The sequence below is a fragment of the Rana temporaria genome, chromosome 2, assembly GCF_905171775.1.
Source record: "Rana temporaria chromosome 2, aRanTem1.1, whole genome shotgun sequence".
NCBI classification, from domain to species: Eukaryota; Metazoa; Chordata; class Amphibia; order Anura; family Ranidae; genus Rana; species Rana temporaria.
The window spans coordinates 69,360,065-69,374,389 of record NC_053490.1 but is presented as its reverse complement, the minus strand read 5'-3'; the positions used below and the strand labels follow the sequence as shown (position 1 = coordinate 69,374,389).

The 14,325-nt window shown below is 45.0% G+C and overlaps 1 protein-coding gene across 1 annotated transcript in view; it reads left to right on the top strand.

Annotated features, from left to right (window-relative positions):
- The first annotated feature begins 926 nt into the window (after positions 1-926).
- ATP7B (ATPase copper transporting beta) overlaps positions 927-14,325 on the top strand; it is a 156,305-nt gene continuing 142,906 nt past the window's right edge. Inside the window, exon 1 of the mRNA XM_040340335.1 lies at positions 927-1,101. The gene's annotated coding sequence lies outside the window, so the exon portion shown is untranslated. The remainder of the gene's footprint in view (positions 1,102-14,325) is intronic.

Below are 14,325 nucleotides of genomic sequence, written 5' to 3'. Positions count from 1 at the left end.
GTCGTGTCTGAACGAGTGACAGTGGAGAGGCGTGTCTAAAGTTAAGGGGAGGGATCGTATCTGAATAAGTGACAGTGGAGTGGCGTGGCTGTAGCGCAGTTTAAAGCTTTAGCGGGCGTGTCTGAGAAATATGACGGCGAAAAGGCGTGACAATAGCTAGAGTCGCTTAGAGGGCGTGTCTGAAATGCATGACAGCAGAGAGGCGTGGCCATAGTTTAGAGTTCGCTCAGATTATGGAGTTACAGTGGAGAGGCGTGGCTTTAGCTTAGAAGCCTGTCGACAACAAAATGACAGCGGAGAGGCGTGGCTATAGCTTAGAGAGCGTGTCTGAAATGATTGACAGGTCTGTTACAGTTTAGATTCTGTTTAGGGGGCGTGTCTGAGAAGTGTGAGGCTTGTTTATAGGTTGAAAGGCGTGTCTAGCAAAAATGACAGCGAAAAGGCGTGACTATAGTCAGTTTTTAGAGAGAGTGCCTGAGAGTGGAGAGGCGTGGCTGATAGAAGTCGCGTCCGCAAAGAATGACAGCGGAGAGGCGTGGCTAAAAGTCACATCCAGCATAGAGGGCGTGTCTGTAGGGATTCGAGGCGGTTTTTTGAGGGCGTTCCTAAGAAGTGTTTAGGGTGGAAAGGCGTGGCTGATAGCTTTAGAGGGTGTGACAACGGAGAGGCGTGACTAGTCAGTTTTATGAGGGCGGGTCTAAGAAGCGTTAGGGTGGAGAGTAGTGTATTGACTGGAGCTTAGAGGTTGTGCCTGAAAAGGAATGACAGTGGAGAGGCGTGGCTAATCTATTCGGCTTCCAGGGGCGTAACTGATAAGACTTTCCATGCTGTGGGGTTGCTGTGTACTCAGGATGAGTATATAGGGCGGGGCGGAGCAGAGCGCCCACTCCGCCCCGCCCCGCCCTCTGGGCTCATCCTGAGTACACAGGGCTGATATCAACTCCTGAGTTCTGGTCATACAGGTCACACTGCCTCTGCTCTCTATTGATGATGATAATGATGTCAGAGTTTGAGTCCAGGGTTCACCCAGCACAATGCACACATAATATATGATCTGATCACACACACACGCTGCCTGGAGCGCACAGGAGCTGCTGCTAGGTAATCCTCCTCCTCCTATATATTCTACACATTTTATAATTCTTAGCCAAAAAGTCTGTGAATGCTATGATGATCTCTACCTGGGTAGTGACAACGTGCTCTGTGAAGTCTTATAGATTGTTGTAAAGGGGGTCATGGTTATGTTCCCATTCATCTTTATTTATTTATAGTTCTATTAATGTGTGTATATATATACAGAGCTTTTTTTCTCAGAAAATAGGTGCAGGAACTCAACCATGACCCTGTTCAGATTTTACAAACAGTAGAAGGGTCTTAAAGGGGCATTAAATACCAGAATTGCATTACATACAGAGTACAAAGTTCAGGGGGTTACACACAGAGTGCAGAGCTGTCACTTGTAAACACAGGAACCTGACTTCTGTGTTTACAAGTGATTGTGGTGAGCAGGCACCAAAGGGTCTGAGCCAAAGGTGGTGGAACTGAGTTCCCCCAAGTTCCCCCTGAAAAAAAGCCCTGTATATATATATATATATATATATATAGTGTGTGTATATGTATGTGTGTATATATATGTGTGTGTGTGTGTATATATATATATGTATATGTGTGTGTTTTATTTATTTTTATATATATATTTTTTACTCTAACACCACCAGATTCACATTTCCCCATCACACAGAGATGTAAGTGGGGGGCACATTATATTCCTATAATGTACATATTTGCCACCAATCAGATCTCCGAATTCATGTAAAGTGTGCAGTCAGTGTTGATTCAGTTCTCCTAATGTAGGAACGATCAGAGGGAAGTCATTTGAATTGATTTGGCCGCTTTGCACAATCTCTCCTGAGGCGTACGCACTTGTGAGCAAATGCGCTAGAAAAAAAAAATTACAGTTTTAATTTATTTTGTATTATTTAACCCCTTAAAGTGGAGGTTCACCCGAAAACTTAATGTTTAACATTAGATTGAGGCTCATTTTGTGAAGGGGAATCGGGCAGTACGTTAATTTTGTTTGGGTACAGCATCGCACGAAATAAGGCAGTGCCGTATTTTAAAAAAATGGCCTGATCATTAAGGGGGGAAAATTTTCCAGTCCTGAAAGCGGGAGTTCACCCGAAATTTTTTTTTAACATTAGATTGATGCTCATTTTGTCAAGGGGAATCGGGTTGTTTTTTTTTAAAATCAAAGCAGTACTTACCGTTTTAGAGAGCGATCTTCTCCGCCGCTTCCCGGTATGGGCTGCGGGACTGGGCGTTCCTATTTGATTGACAGGCTTCCGACGGTCGCATACATCGCGTCACGATTTTCCGAAAGTAGCCGAACGTCGGTGCGCAGGCGCCGTATAGAGCCGCACCGACGTTTCGGCTTCTTTCGGCTACTCGTGACGCGATGTATGCGACCGTCGGAAGCCTATCGAAAGCCTGTCAATCAAATAGGAACGCCCAGTCCCGCAGACAATACCTGGAAGCGGCGGAGAAGATCTATCTATAAAACGGTAAGTACAGCTTTGATTTAAAAAAAAACTACCCGATTCCCCTAGACAAAATGAGCATCAATCTAATGTTAAAAAAAAAATTTGGGTGAACTCCCGGTTTCAGGACCGGAAAATTTTCCCCCCTTAATGATCAGGCCATTTTTTAAAATACGGCACTGCCTTATTTCGTGCGACGCTGTACCCCAAACAAAATTAACGTCTCCCCCCCCCTCCCCCTCACAAATAGAGCTTTCTTTTGGTGGTATTTGATTACTTCTGCGGTTTTTATTTTTTGCGCTATAAACAAAAATAGACTGACAATTTTGAAAATATTTTATAACAATTTTTAATTTTTTTGCTATAATAAATATTCAAAAGAAAAATACCAAAAAAACGAATTTCTTCATCAGTTTAGGCCAATATGTATTCTTCTATATATTTTTGGTAAAAAAAAAAAATCGCAATAAGCATATATTGATTGGTTTGCGCAAAAGTTATATCGTCTACAAAATAGGGGATAGATTTATGGCATTTTTAGTATTATTTTTTTTCTAGTAATGGCGGTGATCGTCAATTTTTACCGGGACTGAGAAATTGCGGCGGACAGATCGGCCACTTTTGACACTTTTTTTGGGACCAGTAACATTTATACAGCAATCAGTGCTATAAAATAATTACTGATTATTGTATAAATGACACTGGCAGGGAAGGGGTTAACGTTAGTGGTTATCAAGGGGTTAAATGTGTTCCCTGGGAGGTGTTCCTAACTGTGGGGGTAGTGGACTGACTGGAGGAGGAGAGAGATAGCTGTTCCTGATCACTAGGAACAGACGATCAGACTCTACTCCCCTGTCAGAACAGGGATCTGTTTGTTTACATTGACAGATCCCCATTCTGACTCTCTGTGGAGCGTTCGCGCGTGGCCGGCGGACATTGCGGACACCCACGTGCCTGCTATAGCTCTTAAAAGAGCCAACGTACAGCTACACCGATTTGCAGGAACGAGCCGACCCGCCGCAGTATAATAATGTCGGCTGGTCGGCAAGTGGTTAAATGCCTCAATTCCCTATTTTAAACTTTTAAACATGCTTATACTGATGGATATATACCATACATGATACCTTATTATAGGTTTAAAGTAGTTATTTCTTTGGTACTTAAAGCAGTGTTTCACCCTGCAGAACAACTTTTCAGCATAAAATTCGGCATAGTAGCGCGAGCTACAGTATGCCTGTCTTAATTTTTTTTATCCCCGTACTCACGGTGTAATCGTACATAGAAGATTCCGACTGCCCGCGGGGAATGGGCGTTCCTTTCAAGAGGGAGGGTGATTGACGGCCGGCTCTGGCACGTCACGCTCCCCGAAGACAGCCGGAGTAGGTCTCGGCTCTTCACGGCGCCTGCGCACAGACTATGCGCAGGCGCCGTGAAGAGCCAAGCCTATTTCGGCTATTTCCGGAGAAGCGTGACGCGCCAGAGCCGGCCGTCAATCACCTTCCGTCTGGATTGGAACGCCCATTCCCCGTGGGCAGTCGGAATCTTCTATGTACGATTACACTGTGAGTACGGGGATAAAAAAATTAAGACAGGCATACTGTAGCTCGCGCTACTATGCCGAATTTTATGCTAGAAGAAAAAAAAAATTTTTTTTTTTGTATAGGGTGAACCCCCGCTTTAAAGCGAGAGTTCACCCGAAATTTTTTTTTTAACCTTAGATTGATGCTCATTTTGTCAAGGGGAATCGGGTAGTTTTTTTAAAATCGAAGCAGTACTTACCGTTTTAGAGATGCATCTTCTCCGCCACTTCCGGGTATGGTCTTCGGGACTGGGCATTCCTACTTGATTGACAGTCTTCCGACAGGCTTCCGACGGTCGCATCTATCGCGTCACGAGTAGCCGAAAGAAGCCGAACGTCGGTGCGGCTCTATACGGGGCCTGCGCACCGACGTTCGGCTATTTTCGGAAAATCGTGACGCGATAGATGCGACCGTCGGAAGCCTGTCAATCAAGTAGGAACGCCCAGTCCCGCAGCCCATACCCGGAAGCGGCGAAGAAGATCGCTCTCTAAAACGGTAAGTACTGCTTCGATTTTAAAAAAACTACCCGATTCCCCTTGACAAAATGAGCCTCAATCTAAGGTTAAAAATTAACTTTTTGGGTAAACTGCCGCTTTAATACACAATACTGAAGTTCATTTGGTTTTAATGTTGTTTTGTATTTTCGGATGTATTCGCTTATGATACAATATTGTGAGATATATATCTCTTATTCTACTTCCCATTAAATTAGTCTCTTGTAACAGTACTATATGTGGATTGTGTAGTTTCAGATATTGGAACAGCAGCCATTGCTTGTATTTGGAGTAGAGCCCCCTCACATTCCATGACAGGATAGTCAGAGAATCTTTGGTGGTGTTAGTCAATATGGAATGGTTGGGACGAGCAAATCCAGAACAGAGCCACCACCCCAGCCAACAGTACATTGCATATCAATAGACAAAAGAAAAAGTTGCGCTATTTGAATATAAACAAAAGTCCAATGTGATATAAATGATCCAAAATCGATCAGCAATGGGTGATAAAATTCATAATAGTTGGTATCCAGTGATAGCTTCGACCAAGCGACGTCACCAAGATTTAGTCAAGGTGTGCCCTTACCCCCATGGAGGACCCTCTGGAGGACCTATGGAAGGTCAAACGCGCTCACGATATGTCTTCTGGTAAGACGTCCGAAGGATGTTTGGTGCAGGCAGTCCACGTCTCTCCAGACGTTTCTCCCACACTAGGAATAAACTGTCATGGAAACCCGGCAGTACCCAAAAATAAAAACAAAGGGCCTCCTATAGTGTAAAACCTTAAAGATACAGGGCCAAATCCTCAGAAATCCTGCCTAACTTAACTTTTCCCATTTAAGTTACACTGACTTAAAATTTCTACCTAAGTGCCCGATCCACAAAGCACTTACCTAGAAATTTCAGGCCGTGTAACTTAAATGTCTCCGGCGCAAGGCGGTCCTCTTCTGCAGGGGGCGATGACAATTTAAATGAGGCGCGCTCCCGCGCCGGCCGTACTGCGCATGCTCGTGACGTAATTTTCCCGACGGGCAGCGCGCAAAACTACGTTACGTCGGGCTTTGTGGATTGCGACGGGACAATAAAGTTGCGTCGGGTAAAAAAAAAGTTACGTGCCGGGAAAAAAAATCCAAAATTTAAAAAAAATCGCGGCGATCGAAAAAAAGGTCTGTTTTTACAAGGTGTTACTAGTTTACACTTTGTAAAAGCAGAACTAATTTTACGTATGCAAACGTAAACTTACGCAGAAAACACAAAGCTGAAAAGCTTTGTGGATCTCCGTAAGTCCTCATTTGCATACGCAAAGCGGCATTTCGACACGAAATGCCCCCAGCGGCGGATGCGGTACTGCATCCTAAGATCCGACAGTGTAAGTCTCTTACAGATGTCGGATCTTCTGCCTATCTTTGGAAAACTGCTTCTGAGGATCAGTTCCAAAGATAGGCACAGGGATACGCAGGCTGAACAGCAGTTCCGCCTGCGTATCCCTTTTGAGGATTTGGCCCCCAGTGCCTTGCGAAAGTATTCGGCCCCCTTGAACTTTGCGACCTTTTGCCACATTTTAGGCTTCAAACATAAAGATATAAAACTGTAATTTTTTTTGAAGAATCAACAAGTGGGACACAATCATGAAATGGAACGAAATTTATTGGATATTTCAAACTTTTTTAACAAATAAAAAACTGAAAAATTGGGCGTGCAAAATTATTCAGCCCCCTTAAGTTAATACTTTTGCTGCGATTACAGCTGTAAGTCGCTTGGGGTATGTCTCTATCAGTTTTTCACATCGAGAGACTGAAATTTTTGCCCATTCCTCCTTGCAAAACCGCTCGAGCTCAGTGAGGTTGGATGGAGAGCGTTTGTGAACAGCAGTTTTCAGTTCTTTCCACAGATTCTCGATTGGTTTCAGGTCTGGACTTTGACTTGGCCATTCTAACACCTGGATATGTTTATTTGTGAACCATTCCATTGTAGATTTTGCTTTATGTTTTGGATCATTGTCTTGTTGGAAGACAAATCTCCGTCCCAGTCTCATGTCTTTTGCAGACTCCATCAGGTTTTCTTCCAGAATGGTCCTGTATTTGGCTCCATCCATCTTCCCATCAATTTTAACCATCTTCCCTGTCCCTGCTGAAGAAAAGCAGGCCCAAACCATGATGCTGCCACCACCATGTTTGACAGTGGGGATGGTGTGTTCAGGGTGATGAGCTGTGTTGCTTTTACGCCAAACATAACGTTTTGCATTGTTGCCAAAAAGTTCGATTTTGGTTTCATCTGACCAGAGCACCTTCTTCCACATGTTTGGTGTGTCTCCCAGGTGGCTTGTGGCAAACTTTAAACAACACCTTTTAAGAAATGGCTTTCTTCTTGCCACTCTTCCATAAAGGCCAGATTTGTGCAGTATACGACTGATTGTTGTCCTATGGACAGAGTCTCCCACCTCAGCTGTAGATCTCTGCAGTTCATCCAGAGTGATCATGGTCCTCTTGGCTGCATCTCTGATCAGTCTTCTCCTTGTATGAGCTGAAAGTTTAGAGGGACGGCCAGGTCTTCGTAGATTTGCAGTGGTCTGATACTCCCATTTCAATATTATTGCTTGCACAGTGCTCCTTTGGATGTTTAAAGCTTGGGAAATATTTTTGTATCCAAATTCGGCTTTAAACTTCTCCAGAACAGTATCTCGGACCTGCCTGGTGTGTTCCTTGTTCTTCATGATGCTCTCTGCACTTTAAACGGACCTCTGAGACTATCACAGTGCAGGTGCATTTATACGGAGACTTGATTACACACAGGTGGATTCTATTTATCATCATTAGTCATTTAGGTCAACATTGGATCATTCAGAGATCCTCACTGAACTTCTGGAGAGAGTTTGCTGCACTGAAAGTAAAGGGGCTGAATAATTTTGCACGCCCAATTTTTCAGTTTTTTATTTGTTAAAAAAGTTTGAAATATCCAATAAATTTTGTTCCACTTCATGACTGTGTCCCACTTGTTGTTGATTCTTCAAAAAAAAAATTACAGTTTTATATCTTTATGTTTAAAGCCTGAAATGTGGCAAAAGGTCCCAAAGTTCAAGGGGGCCGAATACTTTCGCAAGGCACTGTATTTATTGGCACATCTACAGAGGAACTCTGAAGTGAATAGGATAAAAATGCTGCAGCAGAACTAGCTAAAAATCTCACACAGTGGTGGAATAGGTTGGTGTCTCCTTGGCTGACCAGTTTCGTCACAATAGGACTTCTTCCAGGCCATAGGCATCTAGCCATAATTAGAGGGTCCACCATGCGGGTAAGGGCACACCTTGACTAAACGTTGGTGGAGAATATCACTGGATACCATCTACTATGAATTTTATCACCCATTGCTGATGAATTTTGGATCATTTATATCACATTGGACTTTTGTTTTTATTCAAATAGCGCAACACATTGCATATGAAGGAATTTAAGCCCGAAAGAACAGACATGAGCAGCAATAAAAAAAGCATATACATCATTGTAGCAACAGAAAGTGTCCACTCTCTGGTAAAAAAAGAACTCCATACCCGTGCAGCTTTAGAACAAAACATCATAACCATGAACAAAATAATAACCAGAGAAAAAACCCAGATGCAGGGTTTACTCCCAAAACTTACCAAAAAAAGTGCAGAATTCAATGTCACTGTGAATGCCGGGATTGTGCCAGTGAAACACAATCCCGGGGGACTCCAACAGTACCTGGGTCAAATCCAACAATAAGGGGGGGGGCTGGGTAAAGAAAAGAGGATCAAGGTAACATTGTGCCGTGTAGACAAGTTAGACCGCTTCCTAAACATGCGGGTCGCATCAGGATTATGTTCTCCAAGAATAGCTACTACAGGCAAAATTGTAATCCACTGAGGAAGCCAGAGAGAGGGTCAGCGAGAATCAAGCCAGGAGCCTTCCGCTGTAAGAGTGTCAAAGTAGCGCGTGGAGCTGCCATCAACAATTCTGTTTGCTGGGGTATAGGAGGCTGTATTTTAGCTTGTTTTCTCAGAGACGTTTGCAGATCTTAGTGAAGGAGCGTCATCGCTGCTGCACTTCAGGGGAATAATCAGGATACAGAGAGATTTTGGTGTTTTCAAAGGTTGGCTCATTTGCGACAGCACCTGTCCCTGTCTCAGTAGTTCAGGAGCTTTATCAAAAAGGGTCTAGGTGGGGCTCCGGGTATAGGTGGCATAGTGGGGACCCTGTGGGTCTGCTCTACAACGAACGTAGATGGGAGATCTAAGTGGCCCAGCAGCGTGGCAAGGAACCCTTTAGCGAATTCCGCAGGTTTGGCGCTCTTAGCCCTTTCAGGGGGCCCCACCACCCGCAGATTATTGCGACAGAGCCTGTTCTCCATATCTACAGTCTTTTCATGTAGAGATTGTACCTGTTTTTTGCAGGATCTTAAACTCCCTGGAGTCGGTGTGAACCATGTCCTCCACCTGAGAGATGCGAGATTCCACTAAGGCAACTGGAAACAGAATATATCCATGTCATGTCTGATGAGACTGACCTCCGTGGTCACAGTGTTGATTTTGGATGTCATGGTCTCTTTCAGTGAGGTTATAGTAGCCAGCTGGTCCGCCGAGGAGGGCTCCGCATCTCCCATGTCTGCAAATGCTGTCTGAGTGCCCGCCGCTACACTGGAGGGGTAGGAGGAGGCAGAGTGCGTGGGCAAGATGGCCGCCGAAGGACAGGTGCGTGCCTACGGTGGTGCGTGTTTGCCGGTTTTTCGCTTTCCATGAGCCATCCAAAGGATCAAGGATTATGTTGATCTATAAGGGGACTGCTTAGCCACCAATTTATGCGGAAGGAAACACAATCCACGTTGTCAGGATGCCCAAAAGGATAAGGTAGAAGTGGAGCTCAGCTACTGCATGTCTGTCCTGCTTCACATCCGGCCATGCCGCCCATTTTTTGCTATTTGGCACTCCGCTACAGTAACTGCCAATTGCTCGGTCCATGCAACACTACCCAAATAAAATTTATATAATTTTTTTTTTTTTTCACATGCGGAGCTTTGGTGGTATTGGATCACCACTGGGTTTTTTAGTTTTTGCTATATAAATTAAAAAAGACCAAACATTTTGAAAAAAACGAAATGATAAAACCTCCAATGAGTTTTCCCTCGCAGGGGTATTCCGCATTTCTTTTCCATCAACATAAACAGCATTACATACTTGCAGCACTGCCGCTCTGGCCTTACACTCCAGGTCCTTGTCTCTCTCCTACAGACTGTTCACTGACGAACTTGGTGCACACAGCTAGCAGCCTCTTGCTGCACTTGCTCCCACGTGGAGCCCTTCTTACTCCTGGGCCAGACCTTCTGTCTTCCATGGTGGAGCCCAGAACTATGGTCAGCCCATTACTAAAAGCCCAGCACACACCTGAACAATTAGTATGCCGCCTGTTCTGAATACCTGGACGATTTCCTCCCACTCGGATCACTTTGAAATCTCCAGGTTCCAAAACACACTTTAGAAAACAATGAGGAAACTGAAAAGTCAGTTTCCTCTGCATTAAGCAAACCCCCTGGAGCCCCTCAACCCACCTGGTTGAGAACTCCGGGTCAAAATCGGTTTCTAGACCCTTGCAGGGCAACGCTCTTCCTACAGTATATATTTGAAAATTGATCAATCCTTATGTACTGACGACCTATCTAATTTCTTGAGGCCCTTAAAATAGCAGGACAGTACAAATTCCCCCCAAATTCCCCTTTTTTGGAAAGTAGACAGTCTGAGGTATTTAGTAAGAGGCATAGCGAGTTTTTGTTGTTGTAGTTTTTTCTTTTTTTATCCAATTTTTTTTTCCACGATTTTGTTTTACATACTGTCGCCAGTGCAGTACAACATTGTCATATGACTGTGTATACACCGCTCCTAAAGCGCCCCTGCCAATCGAGATCAATGGCAGCGGCGCTTTGCGGGTGCTTTTAGCCCTTTATTCAGCCACTAGCAGCACCCTAGTGGGTTCTGAGAGACGTTTTCAGCTGTAAAAACGCTGATAAACGCTAATAAACACTCGAAAACAACACTCACCAGCCTTTTATTAACGTTTTTGATCCATTAAAAGTCCGGGTAGTCGTCCCACATGGAGACGAGTGAGGGGAAGAGCCCCCACATGGAGACGAGTGAGGGGATGAGCCCCCACCCATCTCCATATCATTGCAGGGCAGAAGCGACGTCAAAACGTCACTTCCGCCCATAGCTCTTAAAGAGACATTTATTTTTTTTGCATTTTAGTGTAAATATGAGATCTGAGGTCTTTTTGACCCCAGATCTCATATTTAAGAGGTCCTGTCATGCTTTTTTTTGCAAGGGATGTTTACATAGGAAAAAAAGTGACACTTAAAAAAAAAAAGAACAGTGTAAAAGGTAAAAAAAAAAAATGTTTTAAACACGCCCCGTCCCGCCGAGCTCACGTGCAGAAGCGAACGCATACGTGAGCAGCACCTGCATATGGAAATGGTATTCAAACAACATGTGAGGTATCGCCGCGATTGGTAGAGCGAGAGCAATAATTTTAGCCCTAGACCTCCTCTGTAACTCAAAACATGCTATCTGTAGAATATTTTGCGGACACACGGAGCGGACACAAAAACGGTCCGCTCCGTGTGAAAGGACCCTAACATCATCTTTCACAATATAAAAAAATTGGGCTGACTTTACTGTTGTCTTATTTTTTAATTCATTCTTTTTTTTCCCCCAAAAAAAGTGTGCTTGTAAGACCACTGCGCAAATACGGTGTGACAAAAAGTATTGAAACGACCGCCATTTTATTTTGTAGGGTGTTAGAACCCTGAAACATTATATATTTTTTTCTAAGTAATTTTTTAGAAAAAAAAACAAGTTTTTAACTTGTAAACACAAAATCTCACGTAGCACAAAGGCAGCAAAGGTGTCCAATGTGTCCCCTCGCCAATATTACATCAGTAACAAACAAAATGGCCTCTGCCCCCACCTATAACTGGCCTTTACAGCAAGGAGGGCAACGCACGCAAGACAAAAGTAGAGAAATTCCCAGCTCAACTCACCAACCAGTGTTAAAAACAGAGTTTTTTTTTTTTTTTTGAAAATGTTTTATTGATTTTCTGCAGGCACATTCAACAAATAGTAATGCACAATTGTTGTTACAGTATCGCCATAGAATGACACACAGGTCAAACAGTCCTACACAATAAACCTTTACCCCTCCCTGAGATTAAACACCCCATCCCCTCAACGGAGGGACAATACTCTACGGGGCACCCTAATAGGGCCAAATTTGCCCCTCGGTCATAAGAAAACAACAAACAGTGGAAATAACGGTTAGAACCCCAACCGAGCGTACCCCACCAATCACACACAGCCACACACACCCACTCACAACCTCACCCCATACAGACAACCCTACCCACCCCCCCCCCCTCCCCCCACATCCAAACCACACACTGCCCCTCTCTCACCCCCCTGCGACCACCAGAGCCATCCATGCCCCCCCCCACCCGCAGCCATTTATGGCTGGGATAGCGGGGTGTCCTTCCAGAAGGAGTCCGCTATATCCAGCCAGGGTTGCCAGATCTTGCTGAACTTTTTGTGACAAGCCCTGCCCTTATATACACACTTAAACACGGGTAAAACTTTATTAACCATACGGTATAGCATTTGGATATCCGGTGCAGAAGTGCTCTTCCAATGCAACAATATCAACTTCCTGGCATAGAACAATACAATTCGTATCAGAATTCGAGCATGAGTTGTAGGTACAGAGTCATTAAGCACCCCCAGCAATCCAGTCTCCGGAGTAAGAGAAACCGATACATGTAGATTGTCCTTAAAAAAAGAGAACAAGTCCCTCCAGTACGGTACAACAGCAGGGCATGACCAAAACATGTGTAAGTAATCAGCCTCAGTGGAGTCACACCTGGGACAGGAAGCACTAGACATCAGACCCATGCGGGCCAATCTGGCAGGAGTATAGTGAAGCTGATGGATAAATTTGAATTGTACATACTGATCACTCAACCCCACAAGATCAAGGAAGCACACCTCCGAGGCCTCCTCCCACCCCTCCTCAGACAGCCCCGGAATGTCCACCTCCCACTTCCGTCTAGCGATCTGAAAGGGTTTAACCCCCGCCGCCTGGAGGCGAGTGTAAAACGTTGTAACCAGTTTCTCGATATCTGAGTATGACATGAGCGCCTCTAGAGGCGATTCCGTGAGCTCCTGGGTCAGACCCCCAAATTGAGTCCGCACCGCGTGGCGGAGAGACATATATCTGAACAGACAGCTCTGCTGTAGTACAACAGTACGTGCCCTTAGTTCCTCAAAAGAAATAAACTGGCCATGAACAAAAATGTGAGATACACGCGTGACACCCATCCGTGTCCACCACCCCGAGTCCGGATGACCCAGGAGCTCAGGGAAATTAGCATTTTGCCACAGGGGGGCCCTGGGGGACACCCCGTCCAAATTTGTAAGCACCCCGTTACCCTCGTGCCAAGCCGACCAACTAACCTCTATCGGGGAGTTACGAGAGCATTTACCGGCCTTTGACCTGAGTAGGTCATCAACCAACATGTCCCTGGAGCCCATCTGAGCGGTCAGTAGAGCGGTGGAACAGGACGGGGAGGCCTCCAAAAACCAATCATAGACATACGTAAGCTGAGACGCTATAAAGTACTGTCTCAAGTTAGGACATGCTAGACCCCCATCCAACTTCGCAGCCTGGAGAGAGGCCCTAGCAATACGTGGGCTCGACCCCTGCCAAAGAAAGCCAAACAGAATCAAATTAAGTTTCTTAAAAAGCTGTTTTAACAAAAAAATTGGGGATGCCCGGAATACGTATAAAAATTTGGGTAGGTAGATCATCTTAAAAATATTTACACGGCCTATGAGATTTAGCGGTAGAGAAGCCCAGGTTTTAAGCCTGGTCTCCATATGTGTCACAATAGGGGCAATATTGAGAGCTTCAAAAGAAGACAGGTCTGCATTAATATATATCCCCAAATATTTGAAAGTAGGATGAATGGACAATTTAGACCTAGAGAGGTATGAATAATCAAGTGCAGGACCTATAGGGAATGCCACTGACTTTTCCCAGCCCACCCTCAACCCAGAGACCCTCCCGAACTCCTCCACCACTCCCATCAGAGAGACAAAGGACCGCTCAGTGCCATCCAGGTAAATTAGGGCGTCATCTGCATATAAAGAAATCTTTTCAGAAAGAGAACCAAAACAGATGCCACCCACCTCCGCCGTCTGTCGCACCGCCAGAGCCAGGGGCTCAATGGCCAACGCGAACAGGAGCGGCGAGAGCGGGCAGCCCTGCCTGGTACCCCTCTGCAAAGCAAAAACATCAGAAACATCTTTATTAGTGCTAACCCTGGCCCTAGGGCTGGTATAAAGCAAGCGGACCCACTTTATAAATTGAGTGCTGAAGCCCATGCGATGCATGACCTCCCATAAAAATGACCAATTGACTGTGTCAAAGGCTTTTAACACGTCCAGAGACAGCACCAGGCCCCCCCGTTTGAAGGCCTCCGCCCCATGAATGTGCAAGTATAGTCGCCGGATGTTGTCGTACGTACTCCTTCCGGGCATGAACCCCGCCTGGTCCCTATGAATGAGGTGCAGAATAACCTTCTGTAGTCTTAGGGCCAGAATTTTGGCGAGCACTTTTACGTCACTATTTAATAGAGATATGGGGCGGTACGACCCGCACAACA